A 25,902-nucleotide genomic window follows, 5' to 3' on the forward strand; every position below is an offset into this window, starting at 1 on the left:
TGATGAAGCGACAGTGAAATATAGTGTAAAAATAGTGCAATATCAAGAACTAAAATATAGTAGATTGCTTCTGAATGTCAGAGACTGAAATTAGAGAAAAGTGAAGGTGAACTGGGATCAGGAAAAGTTTAGAAGGAAGATTTGACCCTAGAACCTGAGCTCCAAAGGAAGCAAAACACTTGGTCAAGTGTGGGCATTTGAGGTGAGAGGGGCAGAGAAAAGATGGAGACACAGGAATTTATGTACAACACTCAGAGGGAGCATGAGATGCCAGGCCTTTGGAAACAGAGGTCCAGCATCATGAGGAGGCCATGCCAGGTTTAAGATTTCATGCAAGAGAAAGTAAGGAGCCAGTAGAAGAACAAGGAAACCCCTTTGTGACTAAGAAAGATCACACAACCCTTTGTTACATGTAAGCAGATCTGAAGGCAGGGACAACAGATAAAGGCTCTTTCAGGGACACAGCCATGAGATGGTACTGGTGAAAACAGGAATTCCAGCACATTCCAAGAAGACAAATTGACAGCATTTACTGATGTGATAAAGTGTGCAAAGAAGAAATCCAGATTTTTAGCCAGAAGGACCCAGAAGATCAAAGATGATAATGGCAAAACTGATGAAAGAGAGTTGATAAGTTTGACTCTGGAGATGTTAGCCTAAAAAAAAAAAATCTGTAAAAATAATACATAAAAATTATAGGATTTGATGTCTACTGATGTTAGTATTTTGGTCAGCATTATAGTCACTGCATAAACCATGGCCACAGATGTGTCGACTAGAGAAGTAAAGGCAAAGAGAGAAAGGCAGCAGCTGAAGTCTGACAAAGACTCCTCGATCAAACTTCAGTCAGGCTCCTCTGAGCCCTCTTCCAACCATGTCTCGACCTTGAGCTGCAACCTCTGTCTTTGCAGTGTCCAGTTTCAGCAAGAATTCTTCTAAGCCAGTTTAGAGAGAATCCCCCCCATCCTCAATATCTGATCAAATTCCCCATCTCCCATCATCCTGTCCATTGTATCTGATCACCCTTGCCTGTCTCCAACAAGAATCCTGTGAGGTCAGTCTCACAAGAATGACCCCTGCCCACAATTACCCTTAATAATCTCCCAGCCTCCAATCTCTCTTGCAAGCTAGCTCCCTGACTATAAATCCCCACTTATTCTTGTTGTATTCAGAATTGAGCCTAGTTTTTCCCCACTGCAACAGTCTTGACACCACCTGTCAGAACAGTCTGGATTAAAGCCTTCCTTATCATTTTGACAAGTTTCAGAATAATCTTTTCTTTAACAAGGGTCAAGTCAAATGGATTACCTATTATTAAGGGGTCATGAAGAGTCTGTGAGAAGGGGAGACAGAGTTCCATTTCTTAGGAAGGAGAAAAATAATAATCAAATAGCAACAAAACAACAGCTCTGATCCCATCAAGAGCAATACTAGAATATCATTTGTATCATACTTTATAAAACAATTTCACATATATTATCTTACAGTTAAATCCTCACAGAGAATGAGATGGTTTGATGGCATCACCAACTCAATGGACATAAGTCTGAGCAAACTCTGGGAGATAGTGAAGAACAGGGAAGCCCAGCGTGCTGCAGTTCATAGGGTCACAAAGAGTCAGACACAATTTAGGGATTGAAAACAACAATAACAAATTCTCACAACAGTCCAAAAAGTCATAGAATTTTTTCATTTTTCCCAAACAAATCAAAAGTGGAGAAAGTCAGAATGGGCCAGGGTCACACAGCTCCTGTACCATCAGGAGCTAGGGTATCAAAAACCCGCCAACTGCTCAAGGCAGTTCTGGTCTGGGGTGAACATGTCTGAGGAATTCTACTGCCGTCACAGATGACCACTTCTCTTGAAATTAAAAATATGCCCCTGAATTTAAACCCTATAACCATGGAAGTAAATGCCCTTGGTTCTGCCAGTGAGCACCTACTTCCTCCTACGTTCTCGGAGGCCCAGTGTCTACGCTGGAACCCCAGCTCCATCTGTCTCCTGCATGTTTGGATGGAGATAGGTCACCTGTTCTTGAGGCTCCATCTAAGTTTAACAGTATCTCCTTCAGATCTTTTTCATCATGAAGTCTCTGTAACAGTGAGGTCATTCACTTCCTCACTGGGATATGACCAGGAAAGGCATGAAGCTTGGTACTCAAGAATGTGTGTCTCATGGCCCTGATCCCTGGATTTCTGAGGGCCCCGCTTATAGAGCTCCCCAAACATACAGAATATATACAAGCACAGAAGTGCTATCGCTCTGGCACAGAGTACTGCTCCTGCACTGACTCTTTCCTGGTGAGAGTTGGAAGGTTCTAGATAGTCTTGATGAGAGACTAAAATCTATCTAGACTAAGAGCCTGAACAATTGACATTTTATTTACATGGCTGATACTGAATGAAGTTCAATACTTATTGATTCTTGCTTGTTTGCTAAGGGCTATGATGTAGAAAATGTGCCATTACAAAAAAAAAAAAAGGAAAACTTACTTTTTGGACTATAAAGAATAGAGGCAAATGAAAGTCTGACAATCCTACATAGAGAACAATAGTTTTGTCCCTTTAACTCATGGTAAGACAAATGTTAAACATAGTAAGTTTTGCCTTCTGAGGCAGCCTTGGCTGCACTTAGGAATGCCTAGAGTCATTGCCAGTGGAAGGTGAGTCAACTCAGGAGGAAAGAAAGGAAGACAAAGGGAAATGGAGGAGAAAGTATTATCTACACAACAGTTAAATTATGAAAACTAGTAGTACTATCACCAAGGATCATAAAGCCTAATTCTACATGTGCTATATTCCAAGCTTGGGCACTGGTAAAGTTTCATGGGCCAATTCATGAGCCTTGGGACTAGAGCAGAGAGAGCAAGTGGCCTGAGTGGCTGTCTTATCTGCAGTCATCACTCTTCCTCCAGGAACCTGGGACAGCAGCCCCTCCCACTGGGAGAAGGACACCTGTGATGTGGTGGAAATTAGAAATTTTTACATGCTGCATCTGACAGTGCACTGGGAAAGTTTTTTAATGGAAGAAATCTGATTCTTGCATAGAAAAGGAGTTTTCAAGTTAATTCAGGATCACAGCACAAATGAGCTGAGACAGCAAACTTAGGTTAGCTCCCACACAAGATTCCTGCAACTCCTTAAACTATACCTTTATTTGCTTAAGTTTTTTTTTTTTTTCCCTGTTATTGTACAATAGAAGAGGAACTCAAAATATCTATGGTGACTTCAAGTTTCACATTCTGATTGAATTTTCAGAGCACCATTCAATATCCGTGAAAAGTAGCACTCGGAAAAATATCTTTACATGATTTCTAAGAAAAGTAGAATACAACATCTCTGAAGGTATTGATTATGTTACTTGGGAAAGCTCTAATAACTGCGGCTTGTCAGGCAGAATGAAGCATCCTTTGGCATCATGTTCAAAGCAACAGTGAAGGAGAGGATAAAATTGAGGCAAAGGAATAACAGGTAATTCCATCCTATTTTAAAAAGCCAGATAACTGACACTGGGAGTTATTTGAAAAGGCAAATACTGGATGGCAGGCTTTCCATGGCTACTGTAATTCTATACCTTTACCAAAAAATTGTGTATGTATTTATTTCCATTTTCCCATAATTTAAATCAAATCACTGAATATTTATAAAGGAGAGAAAAAAGAAAACTATTTTACCTTGAGCCATAATAATCAAAGAGATTTATTTTAATTTGGTTCTCTACTCTGAATGTTTCCAGTCAACCCCCGCAGTGATTTGATTCATTGTGACTATCTGAGAATAGCTTTTTGAGACAGCAACATCATTTCAGCTGGATTCTCATCTTGCCTTACTCTTGTTAATACCATTTGATAAGCCCATAACTAGTAATTTTTGGATATTATTTCAATTTTATTTTGTAACAATTTATATTTGTTCAGCTTGATTTTAATTTGGAAAAGGCATGTAGTTTTTAATTAAAGGAAAACCATTAATGCTGTAAAAGTCTGCTTTTAAAAGAAAATCTTTTACAGAGAATCAGGGAATTGAAAGTATCATTTGTCAGTGGGTCACTTTGGGCAGACTTCATCCATGAGACCTTGAGGACATAAGCTGGGAGGTTTTCTTGAGTCAAGCAGCACTGTGAAATCTATAACAACCAACAGTAGGGGGTTGCTTCAAAGAGTGTGATTGCACAACTAAAACTATCTTAAAATACATCTATGGATATGAATTTTATTTAATTAATGCCTCTATGTCCTGTACATATCTACCCTTCACACAATTGTTAAACATATTCATTTAATGCCTCCTAGGTGTGTGCACAATAGTCACTCTTAAGGGGATAGAATGATGAACAATATAGGGATCTTGTCCTCAAGGGAAAAGAAAGCTAAAATTTGTGGGACACCTACTATGTGCCTTACCTTAAACTGTATCTTTGTTACAACTACAATCATTCTCAAGAATAATCTTGAGAAGTCATATGACTTTTGTCAGCTAAGTGAGAAAAAGGCTTTTAAGTTTTCTCTTAACGTATCTTCATTACTATATCTCCATACTTGTGAATTTGTATGATTTCTCTATAAATTAATGAGAGAAAGAAGCTATGTTCCTTATGCCTTCCCTTTCTTTAGTCTGAAGTTAGGGAGGAAAAGAACCCCACGTTTATCCAATTTCATTTCTCCTTAACCCACCCCCTTCATTATTTTCTTAAAAGAACTCACAGTCAGTTAGAGATTTGCACTTAAGAGGCTATTTCTGGGCTTCTGTTGCTGTATCTGGGGTGAGGGAGTGTGGGTAAGCAGAGAAAACCTGACTCCAGTACAGGCTTTCCTTTGTACCTCGATGGACAATCAACAGACTAAGTCAGGAAAGGAATTCCAAGTATAGTTGCCTTAATAGGCTAAAATTAGAACGAGGGGTAGGACAGAGAAAGAAAGAACAGAAAAGCAGGCAGAGAAGCAAGGAGAGGCTATATAAATGTATTTTGTAAACTCTTCCTCTTGGAACCTACAATTATTTTTATATTTATTTAAGCAAATTTTTAAATAACCATTTAAATGCTAGCTGTCTCTACATTAAATCCTCTTAGTTCTGTATATTACGGTGGGGAAAGAGAGCTTACCAATCAAACTGTCCTACGATCAACAACTCAAATGACATTTTAAGAGTCATTCCAATATATTTGGTTATTAGACAGGTTTACTGGAAAAATAAAATAAAAATGAGTGCCTGATCATTTCAGTTTTTAATCCAACACTACAAGGAACATTTACGCAGATGAAATATACTTGTAATAACAGTGCTTAGAAATAAACACTATTAAGAAAGCTTAGGGAATGATTATATTTTATTCAATAGAAAAAAAAAAAACAGTTGAACTCTGCTCTTGTCTTCTGTTTCAACATTATGTCTCTGTCCCTCCTCCTCTTGTAATAAATATTCTCTTGCCAGCCCTGTTACTGACAATAATGTAGGTGAACTCTGCACCATGGACATCTGTCATTATTAATGACCATGGGAGAGAGAAACGATAACTCACTCTTTTAGGAACCAAGAGAGCAAAACGCTATAGAAATTTCCTTTCACATTTTCTGACGCTAGAGTATTTACATTTAGCCTTTCTAAATTCACCAGTAAGCCTCAGTAGCAGAATAGGAAGGGAAAAAACCTCACATTTTAAAATGTCAATTGAATAATACTGTTGACACAGAAGACACTTGTTGCTCTATGAAACTTTTTATGAAAACAATGTTACATACGCAATGTTTTAGGTATACAATACATATACTCCTTTTAAAGCTCAGCCTATAAAGAAATGTTATGGTAGGAACATTTTTTTTTACTCTCAGGCTTAAATAACTTTTAATATGACGAGCCCACAAAATGCTTTTACTAAAATAAGAGCGTTCCATTTAGTAAGTTTATAAAAGTATATATTTATTTTAAATTAGGCCTTTTAGGTATTTGTACTTGAATGTTGAGAGTATTAAAATACTAAGTTTTTATTATCAAAATATAAACGAAATGCTATAGAAACAAAGTAAAAGATACGTGCTGCTTTAAGAACAAAGAGTCCTTATTCACTTCTCAGAAAAATGAGGATGATTGTGCTAATTCTGTGCTGGAAAATAGCCACACGAATCTGTATTAGCCATTTCTTACTGGAAGGACAGATAACATTCTCTAATAAAATAAAAATATACCAATTCATGCAGACATTGTATTCCAAGCTAATTCTCAGGTAACAACCTTCTGTCTCTTCTCAATTTTTAACCACCTACTCTTAGTATCTTTTGCTTCTTGGTATTGAGGCTGACCAAATGTGTCATGAGGGTTATTTTGACTTTTCCTAAACATAAGGTTTAAGACTTCAGTAGACTGGAGGGCTCAGTTTAAGCCACTACCGTGCTCTGCTGCCTTTCTCTTGTCTTCCCACTGCCCCTTGCACTCTTCTATTGATGTGTGAAACTCTAGAAATGTCAGCTTTTGTCAACATTACAGTCTCCACTGTTATTAATACCTTTTTAAGAAAGCATAAAGAGATACTAGAAAACAACTTTGTCTTTCAACAGATTTTTAGAAGACAGTAAAATATCCATAAATTTAAAACATTCTCTACTCAAATCCCAAACTGAAATATAGTTTTCCAAATGCAATGCCAAGTATAAATGTAACTGTATATGCCAATGAATACTGTAGTAATAACTCCAGATTTCACATCTGTTTAAATGATAAATCATGCCAAATAATAAGGAAACAAAAAAGTAAGCAATGAAATACAAAAAAAGGATAGTCAGAAGTAGGCCCTACACATCTCCCTGAAAAATGTCAGACTCCTCCAGATACTATACGATAGCAAAAACCAAGACAAATTTTGATCTGAGAGATATTCTACTAGCAACCTTTAAGGAAAACAATCCCTCAATTTTTATGTACATACATCAATGAATGAATCAATAAATCAACAATAATTAGATTCCAATTACATATTCCACCAGCCACCAAAAGGTACACTTAACTGAAATGTTTGTCTACACTCACTTTCAGAAAAAATTAAATCCAATCAAACATTTGGTTTTTTAAATTATATAACACCAAAATAACCAATTTGAAATTGTCATTTTCCATTTTGTTTTCAGTGCAGATGGAAATACACTAAAGAAAGGCAGCAGGCTCTGTGTTGGGAGAGGGTCTCTTCAATTTTATCAAATGATCCTAGCACTTCTCTTATTATTAGAGAAGCGAGACTAAGGGTGTGAGGTTTGGGAGAACAAGATGGAGAGAGGATTTTCTCTACAAATTTTCCCTCCTCTGAATCTCCTGTTACAAATTTTCAGGTTGAATCAAACCATTCCACCAAAGCTCACAGAGAATAAAATCTATTTGCCTTCTGGGATGTGGGGAGCTGTGGGAAACACATTTTTCCTCTCCCAACTCCATGCCTGCTCTATCTCTCCCCACCTATTCATGTCAGATGACAGAATCAGGCCAAATGGGTTTGTTTCTATCTCTGGTAATGTTTTTGCTTAATAGACTTCCCTCATCAGAGGCCTAGACCTTATTCCCACTTAAACTTTTAGTCACTAAAACTAAAAAAGAAGCATCAATAAACATTTTAGGGACATAAAATCATTCCATTCAGCCAACTGTTTGAAATGAAATTAGTTCAAAACACTTTATCCTTAAGATTGCAAAAACATTGTGATACTAAATATTCAATATTATCAGTCAGGCAAATTGGCCCAGGTCAAATGAGCAAATTTTTTAAATGAGATTGCTAAATTTCTCAACTTGATAGCTTCGTAATAAATAATGTGCTTTCTATTCAAGCTGTACATTAAGTCTTTTATGTGGCCTAAGGCACTCTCTGATGGCTATGCCCATTACAATGTAGCCATAGAAACTGACACATTTATTTCTTGGATTAGTGTGCCATTGAAAATATTAATATGATGCAGTAAATGGGGATTTAATCTAATCTACTGATGGTAGGATGAAGTTAGTAAAAGGTTGAGTGCCCTTATGGAGAAAGAAAGATTATATCTGCAGAGAGAAGCTTGTTACTGGTTACAAAGATCAACTAAACAGCCTATGACATATTATGCACTTTCTACGTTTAAACAGACTTTGTCAGACTCAGCATGGAGGCTTTCCGCAGGCCAAAGAATGCTTTTTCACACATATATTAAAGATTTCAACATCCAAGTTGAAACACCTTTTATCTATAAGCATAAACAAAATAGGACTCCTCTCACAACTTACTTTGTGAAACATGGCACACAGGGTGAAACTGACATGCCCAAATCCATTTTGTTAATAATAAAATTTGTTTTATTTTGACTTGAAAGTGTTTGCTTAGCCTTTCACCTCTGCCAAGGGTTACCAAAAAAAGAAACATAGAAGAACTTAACCAAAGAAAGCCAATTTTATTTAACATGTTCTAAGAAAATGCAGCTTATCAATTTCACCATTCATTTTGTTAATTTCTAACTGGAAATTAAATACCGATAAATACTCCTTTTGTTGTGGGATAGATCACACTTGACTCTGATGCTTCCTAATAATTCATAGGATTCCAGGTCTGTCCCCCCCCCTTCACTCTGCAGCAAACTACATAAATTTCAAAGATATATTCTGACAGATGAGGCATTATTGAAAAGCAAAGTACAGCACTTTGTCCTTGAAAAGTTAACATGTAATGCCATAAAGTATTCAAATAATAATTTACTCAATCTTTCAGGGTAATTAATTAAAATGCTCGAGATGTTGGAGAAAATCACCTTGAGCTTATAAAACTGGAAAGCCCCCCTTTTCCTCTCTGCATGCAAGCTGCCCCTGCAGACCTACCACATGCTTTCCCAGTTATAGGGTTTGATTTCAGAAGATAATAAATAGCCAGGATCTAATTTTGCCATGTCACAACCGATTATGTTTCACAAGAAAAGGTAGAGTGCTCACCTACCAGATGAAGGTGAAACATAAAACCACTTTTATTTATGTCATGTGTCCAAATTCAACTCAACCTGGCCCTGGGTACTGTGAGTATGTGGACTTCCATTGTCATGTGAATTTATGTACCTCGAGAAAGTGTCAAATATAAACATAAATTTAATCAAAGGTCTGGAAACCTTTATTGCAGAAAAAAATAAAACACACTTTTGACATCTAATATAAATTATTTTAATGTGTTTTGTTACTACATTTCAGAAGGTCACAAAGAAAGAATAAGACATTAAACAGACACAGTCTATGACTATCTTAATTCAGGTGATGATTATAGCCATATAATTTAGACCCAGATTCATTTTTAAAGGCTTTTTTTTTAAACTTTCAGAAGTTCATGTCCACTCACTATCTTAATCAACTGTAGTGGTAAGTTGTTCAACTGTAACAACGTAAAGGAAAATTTATCATAGGAATTTATATTTCCAATGGGAATATAATCAGGCCTGAGTCTTTGATCCTCTGAGTAAAACGAAAGCCTCCAGACATTTTCTGGACGAGCTAGGTCACAAATACGTTTCTAGATCACGAATATAACTATTCCAGCAATACATTTTGGGTACAGAATCGAAGCAAAGTGTAGACATCAGAGTTCCTGTTGATGTTCATGTCAGGAGGATAAAGCAGAAGGCTGATAACAATAGATTAACAAGGCCCTGGTATTACTCAGCCGTTCCCTTCAGTTGGGTAGGCTTTGGACAGAATTTTAATGACTAAAAAAATTGCATATGATGAATAAGGATGTCATTTTCAATTAACGTGAACAAAGGATCATCCCCATATTTGGCAAATGAGGTAGCTGTGGTGTAAGAAAAGCTGGGGCATTCACAGACAATGCATCACCCTCGCGAACCAAAACAAGCTCATGACATTTGGGTACCCTTGCTCTGATGCTGCTGTTTGTTTCTAGCAGGTACTTACTACCCATAGGTTAAAGAGGCCCTAAGAGCCTCCCACTAACTAAAAATAATACTGACTTGAATATTGTTACGAGTTAGTGAGGGGTCACCCTAAACCTAGATGGCAAAACGCGTCAGCACCCAAGTTTACTCAAGACAAAACACCTTGAAACCTAAAAACAACTTACAACTGGTATCCATGACAAACTGGAAATCCAAATGGCAATAAACTTTGACCTCGAGGGAACTTACTTGGCAGAAGATTTCGAAGAGTGCCTCAGGCTGACAGGAAAGGTAACAAGTTCACTCAGGACGCAGAAGGAGCTCAGGGTGTGACTTACTCAGAACGTAATGTACGTGCCTAGGACGTAACATGTGTGCGCGCTCAGGACGTAGTACACGTCCCCAGAACGTAGCATGTGTGTGTGTTCAGGATGTAGCATGTGCGGGTTGCATGGGACAGCCTTTATCCTTCCGTCATTTCCTGTTGAGTTTCCTCACTAGGAGCCTGCCTTGAGTTCACTTGGTTGCGCTACCACCATAGCGACCTCTTTCAGCTCTTCAGTGGTCTGGTGGGAGATTCAGTTAGAGTTCCTGAAAGTCCCGTTCAGTTCAGTTCAGTTCAGTCGCTCAGTCGTGTCCGACTCTTTGTGATCCCATGAATCGCAGCACGCCAGGCCTCCCTGTCCATCACCAACTCCCGGAGTTCACTCAGACTCACGTCCATCGAGTCCGTGTTGCCATCCAGCCATCTCATCCTCGGTCGTCCCCTTCTCCTCCTGCCCCCAATCCCTCCCAGCATCAGAGGTTTTTCCAATGAGTCAACTCTTCGCACGAGATGGCCAAAGTACTGGAGTTTCAGCTTTACCATCATTCCTTCCAAAGATATCCCAGGGTTGATTTCCTTCAGAATGGACTGGTTGGATCTCCTTGCAGTCCAAGGAACACCACAGTTCAAAGGCATCAATATTTTGGCGCCCAGCCTTCTTCACAGTCCAACTCTCACATCCATACATGACCACTAGAAAAACCATAGCCTTGACTAGAGGGACCTTAGCCAGCAAAGTAGTGTCTCTGCTTTTGATAATGCTGTCTAGGTTGGTCATAACTTTTCTTCCAAGGAGTAAGCGTATTTTAATTTCATGGCTGCAGTCACCATCTGCAGTGATTTTGGAGCCCCCCAAAATAAACTCTGACACTGTTTCCACTGTTTCCCCATCTATTTCCCATGAAGTGATCGGAAAGTCCCTTAGGTGTCTCCTATTTTAAGAATTGGGCTGTCAGAAGTGACTTCTCAGATTCAGTGATTACCAGGGGAGTCCATTCACTCTTTGGTGGCACGTAAGAGCCTCAGGGAAGCAAGACCAGCCTTACTTAATTCGAAGTATTAACCATAAGTTCTGTGACTAATACTACCATCCCCTCTGAGAATGTAAGGCTCTATGATCAGCAATCTCCAGTGATAGCACAACAAACTGAAGACCCCACCAGACTCAATTTACTGGCTATTGATGTGATCAAGTGCTTTCTGTGTACTATAGCCAAATATGAAATCATTTTTCCCCTCGCATCTTCTACTGGGGTACACAAAGTTAAACAATCCAGCAGGACTTCTCAGTCTTTTATAAGCTAACATGTAGTGAATCTTTTGAGAATGTATGCAATTCAGTACAGTTTAGTCGCTCAGTCATGTCTGACTCTTTGCAACCCCATGAATCGCAGCACGCCAGGCCTCCCTGTTCATCACCATCTCCCGGAGTTCACTCAGACTCACGTCCATCGAGTCAGTGATGCCATCCAGCCATCTCATCCTCGGTCGTCCCCTTCTCCTCCTGCCCCCAATCCCTCCCAGCATCAGAGTTTTTTCCAATGAGTCAACTCTTCGCATGAGGTGGCCAAAGTACTGGAGTTTCAGCTTTAGCATCATTCCTTCCAAAGAAATCCCAGGGTTGATTTCCTTCAGAATGGACTGGTTGGATCTCCTTGCAGTCCAAGGGACTCTCAAGAGTCTTCTCCAACACCACAGTTCAAACGCATCAATTCTTTGGTGCTCAGCCTTCTTCACAGTCCAACTCTCACATCCATACATGACCACAGGAGAAACCATTATGTTTTCTTTTTTTTTTTTCACCTAGGACAACTTTTCTTTCATGGAGCACCTATTAAAAACTTCATAAAACACTCATATTCTCAGCAAATAGTCTGGAAAACCTTGCTGTAGGTAACTGAACTAAAGTTATTATCAGCATATTTATTGCTCTGTTATTCAAGTTTATCCTAGATCTGAGAGCTCTTTTTCTTAGGTAGTACCCATGTTGTTTCCAATGGGAAATATCATCTACATCAAGAGATGGACGTTGTGTATCCTTTGTGCATTTCTAATGAAATTTGCAAGGTCAAACTAGAGAATGCCAAGAGCACCCAATAGTAACAGAAGCCTTTCCAAAGAAAGGAAGGGTCCTGGATGCCAAGGAGGATTAGACACAGCTTTCCCAAGGTTATGTGCTCCTTAAAGAAGAAATTGGGATATTCCCAAAACCGCTTGTAGATGAGTCCATTGCATTGTCCACAATTCCTCTTTCTTGTCTTGACTGGCTCCTTCCCTTATTTCACTGCACCTATTTACTCATCTTTTCAAAGCTGCTAACCAACTCCATCTCACCCCTCTGAGCATATGACCCTGCTCTGTTCACTAAGTAACCAGGAACATTGGTGGGCACATCTTGAAGTTGGAGACCTGTAAAATAAATCAATCACCTATATTTTTCCTTATTTGCTTTCTCCAGTGGCGAAGCATTGGTGCCCCTTTTTCCACTGAAGGCAGCACCCAACCAGCTCCACTTTGGCCTCAGTGGGTCCTTAGATTGTTTCCACATATCTGGCTGCAGCGTTTCACCACTCACTCTGCTTATGCAGCAGCACTACCTTCTCCATATAAATATACTCAAAAATAACCACTCCAGCTGCCTGCCTCCCCCAAGTACAACTCAATCTCTTTCCTTCCTCCTCAGGCAAATGTATTGAAGAGAAACCCACACTCTCAGTCTCGACAGCCTCAATTCTTCTCATTCCTAAATCCATCATTATCTGACTTCAAGACTCATCACTCCATTAAAACTACTTTCATCATGATGTCCATATTGGCAAATTCTGTGGCCATTTATCCATCTTTATCTTATAATAATATTCACTATTGACAATATACTCCCTAGAACTCCTTATTCTCTTGGCTTCAGTGAAATCAGTTCAATTCAGTTCAGTGTCTGACTCTTTGCCACCCCATGGGACTGCAGCATTCCAGGCCCACCTGTCCATCACCAACTCCCGGAGTTTACTCAAACTCATGTCCATTGAGTTGGTGATGCCATCCAACCATCTCATCCTCTGTCATCCCCTCTCCTCACGCCTTCAATTTTTCCCAACATCAGGATCTTTTCCAATGAGTCAGTTCTTCACATCAGGTGGCCAAAGTATTGGAGTTTCAGCTTCAACGTCAGTCCTTCCAATGACATCCCTCTACCCTAGTTCTGATTCTTTAAAAATCCTTCCTCTGGTCATCACTTAAAACTTGGGCTCCCCCATGATTCCATTCTTGGTCTGTTATTCTTCATTCACAATAAGTTATTCCTGGATAATACAAACAGACAGGTCTGGGTTTTAATCTTAGTTTTTTGCTTAGCTCTTTAGCCTGTTTTTTCATCTGTAACTTAATGATAGCAGCTCTTTTATAGGGTTGTTATAATAATTACATAATCCATGTAGAGTATACATACATACCTGGTACATGGTATCAATAAATGCTGTTGTCACATTAGGAATGATTTTCTTTTGCAGTCACTGTCATCTAACCAATCGTCCATATCTGATTTTCTCTCTTGTATACATCACAAATCTTTCCATTGATTTCTGCCATGTTAGATCAATGTTGCCACTTCATTCTCCCTTCATCTACCTGAAGATCAATGGTTTTCAAAACTTCTTCTAAGAACTCCTAGGATTCCTCTTTTTATATCTACTATATTTATTAAATTTCAGTATATACTTTTGAAAAAAGCTTTTGTTGGTACAAAAAGTCAGAAGTCTATCAGGTCTGATAAATTACTAGTTGGCATTCCTGTTTTCCATCCTGTCTTTACAAATCCATTCACTGCATTAAAGCCAGAGTACTCTCTCTACAATCTACATTGGATAGGCTACTTCCTCAATAAAACGTTTAAATGGCTTCTTATAAACATCAACAAATAAATGTCAACCTCTCTAACACAACCCATGAGGCCAGAGTCTAAGCCCAGCTTCGATCCCTCTTCTTCTAGCAAAACCAATCTGCAAGCACTTCCCCAAGGGCTCAGGATGAACCACATGAGTGCTGCTAAATCACTTCAGTCATGTTCAGCTCTTTGCAACCCTGTGGACTGCAGCCCGCCAGGGCCCTCTGTCAATGGGATTCTCCAGGCAAGAATACTGGAGTGGGTTGCCATGCCCTCCTCCAGCATGACCCACACTCTCTGTTTATGTTGGTCTCTTGATCTGGGAAACACTTTCCACCTTTCATCTGGCTAATTCTTACTGGATTCTTCATTTCCCATCTTCTACTCCAGGAAGTCTTAAGTCCAGACTGGATCAGGGCCTCCCTTTGTCCTCTCTATGCATTGTTCTACTATAGCATCTTCCACAATACAGTGTATTAATAATCACCTATTTATGTGTCTCTCTACCCTACCAGATTGTGAGCTTTTAGGGAAAACGACCGTATCCTGTTTATCCTGAACTCCCCATGCCTAGGTCAAGATAAGTGTACTAGAAATGTTTGTTGTTCTAATATAAACTGTGTATTCTTGAGAAGCAACAAGGTGTAGCAGAAAGAGCATTGGACAGGACCGGCAAACAGGTGGTGAGCGCCTTTTGGTAACCTCACCAAAACCAGTGATCACTGCGTCTAGAAGAGGGATGGAGGCTGCCTCTGAGCTGAGCCAGGAAACCAGAAGACCTATTAGCACTTTCTCCATGGGCATGGAATGGGGTCACAGTAGACCTCCTGTGACTGTGACCTTTCTGCCCTTGCTACATAGGCTCCAAGGGGAAAGTCTCCTTCCAATCCTGGCTTCATCACTTACAAGCTACCAGTTATTTATCATGCCTGAGCTTCATCTCTCTGTAACTGTGTCCACTCTCTATCACAGTTGCTAAGAAATAATGTAGATACAAGCATTTACAGAAGTGGATAGTCCTTGAACAAACTGGGTCTTAGTATTATTTTAATTCCTAACAGAATCAAGCAATGGTGGTAAATGCTCAGTTAACATCTAATGAATGATTATCTATCATTGTTATTATCAATCGTATATATCTATCATTGTATCTATCATATATATTATCATGATATTCATTATATCGTGCCATTGCCTAAGTGCTCTGTCATATTTCAATTACTTCTAACTGACATATTTCAGTTGCTAAAAGTGCTTTTGAGTCAACTATTGGGAATGGTGTTACTTCAGAAATGTTTCTTTTAAGCCTGGCTAAGTAAATAAACATTTACAGTTATCTGTACACCTTCATAATGTGGGAATCCCCGTCTAAAAATCTACATAAAGTCTTTTCTTTCTACTGTAAGGTACAAACTTTTCTGCTCAGTTGCACTTGTAACTGGGACTTGTCTGCCTGAAAATACATTCTTGCTTCAGTATATATATGGTTAATTAAATAAAAGAGTTACATGGTAACTTGAGTGTCTTAGCTACAAGTCCTATTTTATTTCAAATAATTCAACCTTCCAAAAGTAACTCAGGAGGAATCAATAGATTTGATCAACTTTTATTGGTCTGTTGCTAAGTGCCAATAACAAAATCTCCTGCAGAGAATATCACATCATTTACTCATAGCCTTGTAACACTAAACAAGATAAATAATCATGACATCAAAGTATCAAAAAAGTGATCAGAAATTATTTACTGAAAAATTATGATAAACTAAAACACAGTATAACAGAGCATGATTCCCATTTGGTTAAAATTACATGCTTTCCAGATTGTGTAGTACTCGATATATGTTAAATGCATCTCTAATAATATAAACATTTATTCTTAAATAAAAATAAAACATTTATTCTTAAATAAAAATAGTAAAAACGGCAGAAAGTTACATCCTAAACTGTTGGCAGAGGTTATTTCTGGAGGTAGAATTGGATGGGAAGGTGGACCTTTTTTTTGTTTATGTCTGCATAATTTATAATATAAACACAAGAATAAGTTGTATAATTATTACATAATATTGGGCTTGAAAGATTTATCATCATCATAAAATTTTTAATTATTACTATGGGTGATAATAATAACTGGGTTTGAAAGACTTTGTAATTAAGATTTTAAAACAGAAAACCAATAATTGGCATGAGTCACAGTATAGAAGGATTTGTGAAGCAGTGCAGAATTTGGAAATGAATACACAGACTGTACTTTTAACAGGTTTGACAGTTCTGAAGAATGAGCAGTATTCCACAAAGTTATCTATGTCCCCAAGGAGGTATACATTTTTGCGGACAACTTTATAAGGGAAACACATATTTCAGTCACCTTTCATCCTAGTTTCTAAAGGAAGGACACTCAAAGAGCCTTTTTGTCTTACTGATGTCACTACACTAGGTAGCAGCACAAAAAGCCCACTGCTACACTGTATCCCAAAATAATGGTACGAGTGAAAACTAGATCATAATTTCTTTTCCTAATATCTGAATACCATTATTCACCATTTACTAACATTTGCATTTCTTTTACAGCACCATCACTAACTTATATCCTCATTATGCAAATATCTTATACAGCCTATAATATCCTAAATGCCCAAGGGTAGGAATTATATCTAATCATAATTGTACCTCCCATGGTTTTGTCAATTTTTGTTTAGGTAAGTAATTGAGGTCACTCATTTTAGGACATAATTCAATTTTGCAATTAGATACATAGAGAAAATATTTACTTTAAAAGTCATTTTTTTTAGCTTTCCATAGATGTTTCAGAGATATAGTCTAGCACATTAAAAGAATATACTTAAGATTTCTAATATTTACTTCAAGGGGAGCTTATTGACTTTTCATGTACTTAGTTTTCCCAAGAATACCCTGAAAGAAAAGTTATACGAAATATAATAAAAGAGAAGCAGATTCTTGCACATTCTTTAAAAATAAGACTTCCATAAGATGAAATAAACTAGCATTTCCTTGAGTGTTCTCCCTGAACCATGATTTGACTGTTTAGGCAGACATGCTGGTTACCTCCTAACTTCATGAATTCAACAGAACCAGTGGACTGTAGAATAGATGTCTGGAGATGGATTTACATCAGCTCACTTATTAGTATATTCCTATTGTGTCAGGTGGCTCTAGGGGTAAAGAATCCACTTGCCAACGTAGGAGATACAAGAGACGCGGGTTCGATCCCTGGGTTGAGACTAGTCCCCTGGAATAAGAAATAGCAAGCCACTCCAGTATTCCTGCCTGGAAAACTCCATAGACAGAGAGGCCTGGTGGGCCCCAGTCCATGGGGCTGCAGAGTCAGACACCACTAAGTGCGCACACACACACAATTCTGTCATTTACTAGCCACATGATTTTAAATAATTCACTTAAATGCTCTGACCCTCAGTTTCCTTTACTATGTAAGGGATCGCCAACTCCCTCTGCCCCCAAGAATTGTTAAACATTTCAAATGTATATACAAACGCCCTGAAAACAATAAGGGAGAATACCAATTAAAGGATAATCGCTCATTATCAAATTACTTTAAAAGTATAAATGGAATGGTAATGTCTCTTCCACACTCTTATTATCACCTGGTGAGATGGACTACACGTAGTTTCAAAAATGACTTTAATTAGTTTAATTTTCTAATACCCATTAGCACTCCTAACATTAGGAGTATGAGAGCTTTTGTTCAAGTCCTAATAGGCAAGTCATTACTAAGCCATCTTAACTTCCCTGTACTTTTGTCTATTCACTTTTTACCAACTTCATACCAAAGCTGAAAGTCATAACACACACACAGAGTGCATTCCTCTGGTATAAAAGTGAGTGCCTCTCACCTTTCATGGAATGTGTAATAGTCATACTGTGACAATGAAACCCAGATTGCCCTAAAGTATCTTAGAAATAGTTCTCTAAGCTCTCTCTCTCACACACACACAAATAACAAATCTTTATTTTAGTTAAGAAATTAAAACGCCACTAGAAATCCAAAACAAAGATAATCTGGCTCCCGCTTTGCAGACAATGGTCATAATATCATTTGAGGTAATTTCGGAGAAAATAAAAAAAATTGGGAGAGGCACAGAAGATCACAGGAGGAGGGGTGTCCTGTGGACCCTTGTGGGTTTGTTGACACCTCCAGGGGCCACTGCAGGGCAAACACAGCTAAGAGCCAGGCGAAGTGTGTAACTGGTATCTTTGCAACACTTCTTTTCATGAAAGGCCTTTTGTTCTCTCCATCTGCACCCAACTGGTGTGTCCTGGGTACAACTCTAGGGGCATCTTGGGTCAGAACTTTTTTGCCTGACTTCTTGGGGCCTAGTGCGGCAGTTTATTCATGGGATACATTCATCTCAGCAAGTGTATCAGGGCATGAGGCTAGAGCTCCATCCCAGGTGAGACGCACGTTTCACGGTGGCCAGCTGCAGCCCTCGTGTCGTCAGCCTCTGTTCTGGGACCTGACCTTGCTGGAAGGTGCCCAGAGCCACACGTGGGGGAGCACCTGGGCTTCAGGAGGCCTGCTAGCACCTTCAGGACTGGTGTCCCTAACAGGATGCCATGTCTGGGACAGTCCTCTTCTCTACGAGGAGAAGTGCACACGTGTGATTGCACTGGTGTGATCTTACAGCAGTGCCACCAGCTTCAACACCAGTTTGAGGTACTCCAAAGGAGCCTAGTCAATGAGTTTCAGAAATGATGTTTACAAGCAGCATGAGGCCCTCTGGCCATGCTGATGCTGCCGGAGTGAGTTTTGAGGCAGTAGCAATATATGTTCATTGAACACTTCAGTTCCAGGCTGGCTGGGTGGTGTTTTACAATCTTTATCATTTAATCCTCACTATATAAACTTTATAAAAGAAATAGTATTATGGTTTCACTTTGGGTTTTTTTTTGACTGCAACATGTGGTATGGCATGCGGGATCTTAGTTCCCTGACTAGGGGTCGAACCCACATCCCTTGCATTGGAAGCACAGAGTCTTAACCACTGGACCACCCAGGCAGTCCTTATTGTTTCTATTTTGCAAATGAGAAAACTGAGGCCCAGAGAAGAACAAAAACTTGCCCTAAGTGTTCTCTGATGCCTCTACAAAGTTCCCTGCTTAGAATTCTTATTTGGGCACATTCTACACCAGTGTGTTATTCACTCAGTTGTGTCCAACTCTTTGAGACCCCATAGACTGTAGTGTGCCAGGCTCCTCTATCCTTGGAATTTTCCAAGCAAGAATACTGGAGTGGGTTACTATTTCCTTCTCCAGTTCTACACCAGAGCTTCTGGGAAAAGCCATGTATGAAATTCAAATAAGTCTACAGTTAGCACTCACTCAATTTCTGCTGCGGCTTTGACTGCATAGCTAGACAGGCTGACACTGAAAGGCTCCAGTGCTTTCTTGAGGAATTGAAAAAAACTAATTAAAGGGTTTTAAAATAGGTAAACATTATATTTCAGGAACATATGACTTTACTAGTATGCTTCCATGTGTCTTTTAAACATAAAGGTTATCTTTGGTACTTCTTCAACTACTGGTTGTCAAACCAGTTTGTCAATGCACATTTTAGTTTTCCAGTTTACTTCATTTTGATCAAAGTGTAAAATTCTTCTTTGCCTTAGCTGAGGTCAATTACTTATGGCTCTATCTGGTCAGGGGGCACATTGAGAGGAAAAGAGCACGTGAAGCAACCAGCACAGATGCAGCCCCCCTTATTGCAGCCAAGGTACCCGCTAAGTTGCTTCAGTTGTGTCAGACTCTTTGTGACCCCATGGACTGTAGCCTGCCAGGCTCCTCTGTCCATGGGATTCTCCAGGCAAGAATACTGGAGTTGGTAGCCATTCCCCTTTCCAAGGGATCATCTCGACCCAGGGATCAAACTCGGGTCTTCTACATTGCAGGAGGATTCTTTATTGACTGAGCCACCAGGGTAGCCCAAGAGAGCTGTAGAAAATGTTTTTTTCAATTTCCTGAGACTTTTGTCTATAAGACATTGACCTATTCATTCCTTCAAGGACAGCATCAGACAATCTAGAATATGGGCTTGTACATGTGAAGCAAAAGGGTTAAAGATGACTGAAAATCGAGCCCTAAGAATATATTTTCCTTTTATGTTGTTCTCTCTAAATGTTTAATTTTTTAAGTACAAACTCTTTTCTTTTTCAAACCAAAAACTTCTTGAAGTCAAGAACTCTGCCTTCTTAAATCTTGCTGATAATTTATTGGTTAAAGAGACAGCAGACTGATAGCAGGCAGGCCCATTTGGATAGCCTGCACACTCTCCACTTAAAATAGGAACTTTCAAGGAGTCTCAAACAGCAAAGCTAGGATTTGTCCCAGTGATATAAGAACTATAACAATGATGATAATAAGCCTGCGTGAGCCGAGCAAGAAACTGAGTTCAACAAGACCCCTGACTATAGATGCCAATGCTAACTCAAGTTGAGCTAAACCTCTGAAAGAAAGTGAAAGTGTTAGTCACTTAGTCTTGTCCGACTCTTTGTGACCCCATGCACTTAGTCTGACAGGCTCCCCTGTCCATGGAGTTCGCCAGGCAAGAAAATTGGAGTGGGTTGCCATTCCCTTCTCCCGGAGATCTTCCCGAATCAGGGAGCAAACTCAGGACTCCTGCACTGCAGGCAGATTCTTTACCATCTGAGCAACCATTCCCAACTCTCTGGGATTCCTTGACCTGTGATTATCAAATGCCTTTCCTAACTTACCCTATTAATACAATGAAGAATCAGAGAAATGTTTGTCAGTTTCCCACTTTAATAGACTCAAGTTCCCATCAAGCCCAGATGGTTCAGTTTTTTTAAAAGAAACCTCAGTTTTTAAAAAGTGACATTTTCCTGTTAAGACGTCAAGTTGGAACTGGTTAAAACTATGTTCAAAGTTAGCTCTAAGGTCTGCTCCTTGGAAACTCACTGTGTTGTGTTGTTTAGCCATTATACTGATCAGATTTTAATGAATCCTCATGGTATGTTATGAAGAACAACCCCATCAAGTTTGTAAGTTTGATGTCTCTGATAAAGAGGCCTCTGGTTGCCTTTAGTCACAGAATCTCTTCATATTATAGAATTTGCTGCTATTGTAGTTTAGTTGCTGAGTTGTGTCCAACTCTTTTGTGACCCCATGGACTTGAAGCCCACCAGGCTCCTCTGTTCATGGAATTTCCTAGGCAAGAATACTGCACTGGGTTGCCATTTCCTTCTCCAGGGGATCTTCCTGACCCAAGGATGAACCTGTGTCTCTTGAATTGGCAGGTGGATTCTATACCACTGAGCCACCAGGGAAGTCCATTATAGAATTTACTGTTTAACAAATCAGCAGATATCCCTGACATTTTAGGCAGGAAAGAATATTGCAGATGATGGAGCTCCTTGTTTTGGAGGAAAGATGAGACGTTAGTAACTTATCCCACACTGAGTGGTTAGCTCTTTAATTAGCATCTACATCCTGGAATTCCTTGTCGATCTCCTTTCTACCACATTAAGCTATAAACAGACCATTTATCCAACTCATTTCATCACCATTACTAATCATCAGAATTATGTAAGAGGTTACCTGGAAGACAGACATCAAATGGTTTAGTATCAAATAAATGAACAATTATGTTATTTCAAAAACTATACTGATAAATGTAATCACTGAATAAAATCCAGGCATATAATCAGTTACCTGAGTATTCCTGAACACTTGACATTATAGACTTAAATGAACACACATACCCATAGAGTAGCAGCATTTGGCTCAAATCTCTCTAATTTCTTCAGAGAGGGAAGCAATCAGTCTATGGTGGCATTTGACAGCAGGAAACACATAAGGTGATTATATTTTAACTATTTCCTAGTATATATATTTTAAATGTCATAACTTTAGAAAAGATGCCTAATGTAGTTCTGATGTAAGTACAGTTTGGGAGTGAAATAAAATGATAAAGAAAAACTTCACTGAAGATGGTTACAGACCATACCATATGGCTCTCAAAGTCAACCAAATCTCCTTTTGGAAAACTCTCAAAGACCCTAAGAACTGGCTTTCATTTTTTTTAAGGCGAACATTTCTCTTTGTAATGTAAAAGAAAGGTTCTTGATTTTGTCATTAAATGTAAATGTATTCCATATTTGAATACATGGCATTCCAGTTTCCATTTAAAGACATGGAGTAGAGTTGTGTCTTTTTTTCCCCTAAAATGCAATTACTGAGAAAAGAGCTTTTGAGTGAATTATTTGAAGTAGAAAATCTTAACCTCTCTCAGGAAAAAGGAGCTCTAACATCGGGTGATACGATGCTGAAGTTGTTGCCACAGACACAAACACACACTATGATATCCTGTGTCTTTGTTTCTCTTTCTTTTTGACAAAGACCACAAATAAATATCCCAACATCCTAAAACAGACATGCCAAATTCTGCAAGTGGTTATAATGAAGCCCTTTGAATTATTATAAATGCTCAAATATTAAAAATTCATTGGCAAGGAGAGAGAGGTGCTTTCTATTTGTGGTGCTGAATTCAAACACAACCACTAAGAATGGCTGATTGTCCCAGGCAAGCACGGCTGACAGCCATCAGCAGGTCTGTGCAAACGGTGTATGGAAAAGGTAATAAGAGCTTCAGGAGTATATTTCAACCCATATAATAAAGTAATTGTGAAAGTGTAATTGCAGTCTGCTTCCATACCATATAAGGGTAAGGAATGAGATGTTAAGAAAATACGAGATTCACAGAATTATATTGTAAGAAATTTTGCCATGACTGTCTCCCAGAATATGCAGTATTTGTCAGAAAAATCATTTTCAGTACACAGTAGTGTTTATCTTTGGAAATCCATTATGATGAACCTGAACAAAATGAACATTGATTAGTTTACCATTTTAAAAAAATGCTCCCTGAACTTAAAAGCAACTTCAAATATAAAAGTGTTATTGGATAATACTAAGCAACTGATTTCAGCTCATTAAAAGCACTGATTTAAAAAAAAAGAAGAATTGCACATAAACCCTGTTCTTTATTTCTGAAAGATACCTAGTTTACATTTCCAAAAATTTAAATATTTGTAAGATTAGAATTTCAATTTTAAAAAATTCATTCCTTGGGCTACTTCAGAAACAATCACTATTGGCTTAAGTTACCAAGTTATCGTATCCCACAGGCTATCAATTGCTCTCATAGCAAGACTTGAGAACAGGCAAGGAATGCTGGGTCTACTCTCAGTCAAACCATCTGGACTAAAAATAGGAAAAGGAGGAGGGAAGGGAAACACGTGAATGAACATAGGGATGTTCAGCACTTAATATGAATAGTACGGAGGTCAAAAATGAAAGTTGTCTATTTGGTTCTCACCTCACCCATCTTCTATTAATAGGATTATTCATATCACATCTAAGATTATTACCTCTGTAAGTGACAATTATTTTTTTCTATTCCTACCATTAAGCACAGTTCATGGAGCACAGTAACCACTTGGAAGATATTTAGTGAATTAAATAACCAATATTTGGAAATGCCATATAGTGGGAAGCTGGGTCTATAGCAACCCTCTGGCATGGGCTCTGAAACCCACGGTGAAATAGGCAATGGAACTGAGTATAAGGAATTTGCTTCTTCATTAATTTTGTTCCACTTTTACAGGACCTTGCAAATAACTGTGTGTAAACTGCAGACGTGTATTCATTCCCCGGCCTACCATTTCAGATAAAACTTCAAAGGACGTTAAATATGGGAAAAGCTCCTTGATTTGGATAAGCGAAACAGCTAAAATGCTCATCTGCCTAAATGAAGTTTCTAGAAGAAAACACATATTTTTGTCATTAAAGAGAATAGCCGTTATTTACATATGCCTGACTGGTTTACAAAGAACTCATTTCAAAGGGAGGTTAAGACTTAAATGAATTTAAGGAAAATGAACAAACCAAGCCTGACTTAATGCTATGCTGTGGACATCAAGTAGATCAATATTTGTTGAAACCTTGCATACATGCATAAAATCTATCCATGTTGTCCTGTGTAACTAGAAGTATTGTTTTCCAAGAAGGGGATCCTAATGATGATGGAGAAGGCAGGAACGGATGGATGCCCCAAAACAGAAGCCCATTTTAGGCAGATGAGAAAACAAGTAAAACAATGTAAGTCTAAAGGAATCTTGAAAATAATGTCAGTCATCTTACAAATTCTCTGAGATGGAAGGAAGGAGGATGGGCAAAAAGGAACCCAAACTTCAGCCATCTGTTATGTTATAGGTCTTGCTCTATCCCAATGCACCCTAAATCATCACCATAACCATTCAATTTTTCATGATCCTTTTCTTTTCTTGAATTTTCCAAACTCTTCTCAGGTGAGGCTACGAACTAATATCTAACAGCATAGTACCACATCTGACAACCTTTCCCATCACTAAGTATACTCAGGTTTTGCCAGGAACTCCAGGACCATCCTCTTCTGGCTGCGTTCATGCGTGCGAAGTTGCTTCACTTGAATCCGACTCTTTGTGACGCTATGGACTTGCAGCTCACCAGGCTCCTCTGTCCACGGGATTCTCCAGGCAAGAAACTGGAGTGGTTTGCCATGCCCTTCTCCAGAGGATCTTGCTGACCATGGGCTATTCCTCCCTCTTCACCATTCTCTCCCTTTAAGCATAAGGTCACTATGTCCACGGGACCAACAATGATTGAGCCCTAGCCACACTGCTTTCCATTTGAAACCAAGATCAAATACTTTGTCAAGCTTTCTTATCAAAAACAGAATTAGTGGAAGTCAGAAAGAGAATTAAGAGTGAACAAAATATTCTGATCTCTTGGGGGAGAGATAACCTAACAAAATCAGCTTGTGCAAGGCCTCCAGTCTATTTCTTAATAAGGACAAAAGACGTTATGCTATTTCAGGTTCCCCGAATTTATACCCCTAAGAGCAAAGAGTGATACATAAAGGCAGCAGAACTTTAGAATAACAGAGACTTGGTTTCTGGAACAGAGTGGACTCAACTGTAAGTCATTTAAAGTATTATACTAACATGAAAACAGATAAGGAATGTGATGTGGAAAGTATTATAAAATTTACATATTTCTTAAAGATGAAGCATCATCCTTCTAATAACTCTGTAGATTTCACAGGAACTTCTGGAGTCTTCCTCCACCCCCTCAGGGTGTAATTCCATTAACGTATCTCAGTAGAAAAACTTCTTGAAGACTGTGAGATCCCTTTAAAATTGCTGATAGACATTTCTGAATATGTTTGGACACTTCACTATATTTTCCCAGTTTACTTATAATGGTGTGCCTATCTGTCACTAAACAAGAAATTTCAGCAAAGCAACTACTAACAATTTTAGAATTTAACTCAGCCGGTGCATTTCTGCAACTACACACAAAGCAAAACATTCATATTAATTTCTAATTATCAGGATGATCAATTTAAAAAAGAACTTGCAGGTAGACTACAAGACTCTAGTGTGTCTCTCAAGAAGTTATATTTAATGTAACTGAATCTTTTGGCCGACATATAAAGCCTCTAAAAGCTTGCATGCTAAGTCACTTCAGTTGTGTCCCAACTCTTTGAGACACTATGGACTGTAGCCCACCAAGCTCCTCTGTCCATGGGATTCCCCAGGCAAGAATAGTGGAGTGGGTTGCCATGCCCTCCTCCAAGGGATCTTTCCAAACCAGGGATCGAATCCATGTCTGTCTCCTGCATTGGCAGGTGGATTCTTTACCACAAGCGCCACCTGGGAAGCCACTAAAAAAAGCTTATTCATCTGTAACTGAGAAAGTCTTCAAAAAAATAGGTGAATAT

At 38.7% G+C, this 25,902-nt stretch overlaps 1 protein-coding gene across 1 annotated transcript in view; it reads right to left on the reverse strand.

The window, feature by feature from the left end:
* Positions 1-25,902, reverse strand: part of TOX (thymocyte selection associated high mobility group box) — a 307,411-nt gene that overhangs the window by 265,578 nt on the left and 15,931 nt on the right. The window lies entirely within an intron of this gene.

The sequence above is a fragment of the Budorcas taxicolor genome, chromosome 14 (genome assembly GCF_023091745.1).
Source record: "Budorcas taxicolor isolate Tak-1 chromosome 14, Takin1.1, whole genome shotgun sequence".
In the NCBI taxonomy this organism is placed as follows: domain Eukaryota; kingdom Metazoa; phylum Chordata; class Mammalia; order Artiodactyla; family Bovidae; genus Budorcas; species Budorcas taxicolor.